The sequence below is a fragment of the Hypomesus nipponensis genome, chromosome 28 (genome assembly GCF_054491055.1).
Source record: "Hypomesus nipponensis isolate SF chromosome 28, ASM5449105v1, whole genome shotgun sequence".
NCBI lineage: Eukaryota > Metazoa > Chordata > Actinopteri > Osmeriformes > Osmeridae > Hypomesus > Hypomesus nipponensis.
The window spans coordinates 12037442-12042500 of NC_140388.1; the positions used below are offsets into that span (position 1 = coordinate 12037442).

Sequence of the window (5059 nt, forward strand, 5' to 3'; positions counted from 1 at the left end):
CCCGCTCAAAATAACTTTCATTATTTGTGTGTGTATTTGTGTGTGGATGTGCTTTGCATGTGCTGTTGCTGTGTGTTATGGTTTGCCATGTCATCATTTGCAAACAGACTGTTCAGTCGGAGATCATGGAGAACATTAGATGCAGGAAGATGTGTTGATTCTGGAGTCTGGCCCAGAGTTGGCCCAGGGGGGTATTCCCGAAAGCAGGTTATGCTTTATAACCAGGTAAGATAACCTACCAGCTGATTCAGAATGTTGCAGCAACCCACTGGCAATGCTGCTACAAGGCTGGGTGTCAGCTGGGGAGTTAACTTACCTGGGTATGTCACATGACCAGCTGTCACGGCCACAGCCGTGCCCCCCTGTTGTTTTTGGTTTTGCCCTGTCCTAGTGTTTCCCTGTCATTACATTTACATTACATTACATTTAGTCATTTAGCAGACGCTCTTATCCATAGCGACTTACAGTAAGTACAGGGACATTCCCCCTGAGGCAAGTAGGGTGAAGTGCCTTGCCCAAGGACACAACGTCATGTGGCACAGCCGGGAATCGAACTGGCGACCTTCTGACCTTCTCATAACTAGCCCGACTCCCTCACCGTTCAGCCACCTGACTCCCATTAGGTGTGTTCGACTTCATGCAGCGCCGGCGGCGCCGACAGTCGGCTGCAGCCGGCTGCCTTGAAGCGGAGAATGCCATTGGCTGTTTCAAGTCAGCCGGAGCTGCAGGCGGCTGCAGGCGACGCCGGCGCTGCATGAAGTCGAACGCATCTAATGTCTTCACCGTCTCGTTAGCTTCATTGTCTCCACCTGTGTGCTGTTTTGTGTCCAGTCTTTGTCTTAGCATTACCCTTTATCCCTGTGTGTACCCTGTCTGGGTCCCGTTTTGAGAATTAAACCCTTTTTGTTCACAATGCCTGCCCACTCTCTTGCACTTGGGTCCTACCCCACCTCACGCCCTGACAACCTGCTTGGTATCTTCTCTGATGGGCCCCCTGTGATGACCTGCACCTGTGTGTAGTTCAGTGTCTGTGCGATAGTTTGCTCTTTATGCTGGGGACACACTATATGATTTTTTTTTTATATTATAAGATTTTTCTTATATGGTTCACCTGTGTCTGGTTTGGTTTTTGTGTAAAAATGTACAGTCTCTTCTCTGGTCTGTTTTAGTTAGTTTGTTTGTCGTTTGGTTTTTATTTCCCTTCATATGACTAGTCCCTTGTGTTTTGTTTGTTTTGATGTTCTTTTAGAGATTACAGAGAGAGAGAGAGAGAGAGAGAGAGAGAGAGAGAGAGAGAGAGAGAGAGAGAGAGAGAGAGAGAGAGAGAGAGAGAGAGAGAGAGAGAGAGAGAGAGAGAGAGAGAGAGAGAGAGAGAGAGAGAGAGAGAGAGAGAGAGAGAGAGAGAGAGAGAGAGAGAGAGAGAGAGAGAGAGAGAGAGAGAGAGAGAGAGAGAGAGAGAGAGAGAGAGAGAGAGAGAGAGAGAGAGAGAGAGAGATACCCAGACAGATCTCACTGTGATAACATTAGGTTTTCAACAGCTGAACCAGAATAATATTCAAATTATGAGATGGGTGAGGCCAGCACTGTGCTGTGTTCTGGCAACAGAATGAATAGTGATGAACTCAGTGTAATGCCAAGACAATTGGCGCTTAAATAGTAATGACAGATGGAGAAGAAAATCATTCAAAAATTGCAACCAGACTAAGAAATCACAGCTGTGCCCTTGGGTCAGAGGGTTTTATACAGATGTTCCTTATGTATTTTAGAGTTTTTTCTCTTTTCTTTCAAGATGAAATGCACCTTGTGAAAGGTTAGAGGAGTGACTAGGGTGTCCTTGTGGCAGGTTAGAAAAAACCCAGGCATTAGTTTCCAGGTTCACTGTCTGTTTCTACATCAAACTGATTTATCCAACAGTGTTATGATACTAAATATCTTAACCAAACCGAAAGCGGGAGTTTGTCCAAAGGATTATCTCAAATGAGGTGACTACTTTTGATTTAAGACCTGCCTCACTACTTTAATTTCCTTTTTGAAATCCGTTATTGTCTTACAGTGTGTCTGTATAAGGCCGTGGGGCAAATGCATAGCGCTGTGAAATGCATAGTCACTGCGCCCTTCAGGACGTCGGTATTGCGGTGTCTCTTTAAATACGGCAGGCAGTGCTGTGGTTCTGTGTATTGAGAGCAGCGCGCAGAGACTGTTGTGGCAGGTTACTGCGCTCAATCCGCAGGATTGAAATTGACTGGCGGTCAGGAGACTGAGAATAGACAGGTTGCTCACCGCGACGCGCGGACTGCAGTATACAGAGAACCGACTTTGACCTAAATACATGAGTGGCGGATGGGAGAGGATGCTATTCTCTCACCGTTCGCGTTTTCACGGTTATGATCATTTGATTAGCTTTGAGGGCCATATTCCTCCCGTGTTACCTACTGTGGGCTATAGCCTCAACGTGTAGCAGTCGCCTCTATCTACTGTGAGCAGATCTCGACCGGACCGGTATTAGTTACGATATTAGAACGGGCGAGTACACATTATAGTGAATTAAGAATATTTTTTACATTTACCTCAGGTGTGTTACCGTTTTGATGTCCAACATTTTGCTGTTCGGTCGACAATTCTCAAGAGTTGCACTACCCGAAAACCGAAGAAATTGTTTGGTTCGGCTGAAGATTTCTTCAATCGACAGGAACGGATTGTAAGAAATACCGTTTGGATTCCTTGGACAACTGCCACATGAGGTATGGGTTAAGTCATGTAAAAATGCGATTTGAGTTTACAGGGTTTGAGAAGAACAAACACATTACAAAACACTATAGCAGCCTTAAAAATTAATTAATGTTTTTTAGAAACTCAAATGTATAGGCCCAATGAAGGATACCGTAGCCTATACGAATACCCTGTTTGACTTATTCTCGGCGATAACCGGGTAATACAGTTCTGCAGATGCCCACGGTAGCGCAGCTTTACAACTACCTAGACTGGATTTAAACTATTTGTGTCTAGGCTCACATACGTTATTCAACCGTGTGCAATTAAGTCCCCAATTTTATACACACACATATAGCAATGATGTATGTAACGATTCAGTTACAAACCCTAATTGTTATATTGCATAAATCCACCAAAGCAATAGGACCTATGTGTATTTAAAGGGTCCAATGAATCTCAAAGCAATTATTGGTTCGTCTGTCTGAGTTAATGAATGTTAACCCATAACCCAGTGGGCGTCTTCGCCCCTGGGCGATGCTGCTGAGACGTAATTGTGTGCATATTGTGTTTTGCTCCATATAAATGTCAGGTGGCCATGAGATTCAACACATCCCTCAAACTTGTGAAGCTTCTTGATTGCCATTAGCGTCTCTGTGCTAATGTTTAGCCAGCGGAATAACTCGGGAGGGGAAACATCTAGCTCAAAGCAAACCTTGATGAGGAACGTTGAGCCGAGATGCAGTGCAGAATTGGTCTCTTAAGGGTCTCGAATCAAAATGGCAGAACAGGATAGTAGAAGTGTTCTGAGAGTACTGATGGATATTCTGCCCTCCCAAGCAGAAGGTCACAAACTGCTCTTCAAGTGGAACTTCAAAATGTTTAATCACAGTTGACTTTTACTTACTGTGAACCAGACCCTCTCTAAAACACAATAGAGTTGAGACATGATATTCAACCAAATGACTGTACCAAAAACCACAGTAACTAAATGTTGACCAAATGGCCTGTTTCCCCCAAACATCTTGGTGCATCAACAGACAATTATTTTTGCTGCATCAACAGACAATTATTTAGCCCTTTTTAGAGGGAGGGATTTTAAATTGAGCGTGCATCGGCGATGGCAGATTGTTTATCCTCAATGTCAAAACAATTCAATTATATGAGATGGATGGACTTCAGTTATTTAGTTATTTGTCTGTGATGTGGTTGTCTTGGGTTAGGATTGGTTGGTGGTGCTTCTGTGAAGCTCTAGGCAACATTCTCTACCCTGACACAGGTGGAGAAAATACTTCAGACAGGAAGACAATTATTATTATTTTCCTTCCGTCCCCATGGCAGTTAGACCAGGGAGGTTGTGGAAAAGGGAGCTATGGCCATGGACAGGAACCAGGGTTATAATATAACTTTTCTAAGAAGATTTTGCAATGTTCATTGTTTTTCCATATTAAAACCTTAAGCTGTAAGTACAGCCGTTCGGATTGTTTTCCACCCCCCTGTTTAGTGCAGATGACTCTTAACCAGTGTGTGTTCAGTCCAGCTAGTGAGAAATCTTGAGAATGTTTTCATTTTTCTCTCCCTTCTTTTCGTTTTTTTACTTTGGTGGAAGTTTATCAGTGCCAGTTTCAGTGGTTATCTTAGCAGCTAGCACAGTGGAGCCATATAAAGCTGCTCAGATTGCTAGCTAGCAGCCCGGCGAGAAGCCATTGAATTCCTCCTTAGGTTATGTGCTTTTCTCATTCCTTCATCCTCTCCACAACCTCTCAGTGACTCCAGATGGAGGAGACCCTGGGGTTTGAAGATCACCTGGAACTGACATGATTGGAACTGCCAGCATTGATCTGGTCGTACTTAGAAAACCTTCTCAATCTACAGTGGTAAAATACAAGCTAGTGCTATGGACAATGCGTTTGAGGATGCACTCTTTCTTTCTGTTGCCCTCTCTCTCTCCCCTCTCTCCCTCCCCTCTCTCTCTCTCCCCCCTCTCTCTCCCTCTCTCCCCCCCCCTCTCTCCCTCTCTCCCCCTCCCTCTCTCTCCCTCTCTCAAATCATTAACATGAAAGGAAGCCAAGATCCTCGTTAGAGCCAATGCAGAAACGGCCTGCCTATGAAAATGGGAGTTTAGCCAGCCAGTGAAGAGCTGAAACGAGCCCTGGCATTTGGACAATGACTCTCCACTCTCCCCTGGAAGCAGGCGGCTTGCAGCCTCGATGAAGAGCCGGGGCTGGAGGAGGACTTCCTGGGTTCATCTCTCGACAGGACTCCCGAACATCTAATGCTGTTTGAGTCTAAGGAACTAAGAAGTCTCATTCCAGAAGACAAACTGTCCAGTAGGATTCTTCTTCTCCCT

The 5059-nt window shown here is 44.9% G+C and overlaps 1 long non-coding RNA gene across 1 annotated transcript in view; it reads left to right on the forward strand.

The window, feature by feature from the left end:
• The first annotated feature begins 2265 nt into the window (after positions 1-2265).
• LOC146220067 (uncharacterized) overlaps positions 2266-5059 on the forward strand; it is a 2870-nt gene continuing 76 nt past the window's right edge. Inside the window, exons 1-3 of the long non-coding RNA XR_014751052.1 lie at positions 2266-2476; positions 2573-2741; positions 4477-5059. The exon at positions 4477-5059 is cut by the window's right edge and continues 76 nt beyond it. This is a non-coding gene — a long non-coding RNA (uncharacterized LOC146220067). The remainder of the gene's footprint in view (positions 2477-2572; positions 2742-4476) is intronic.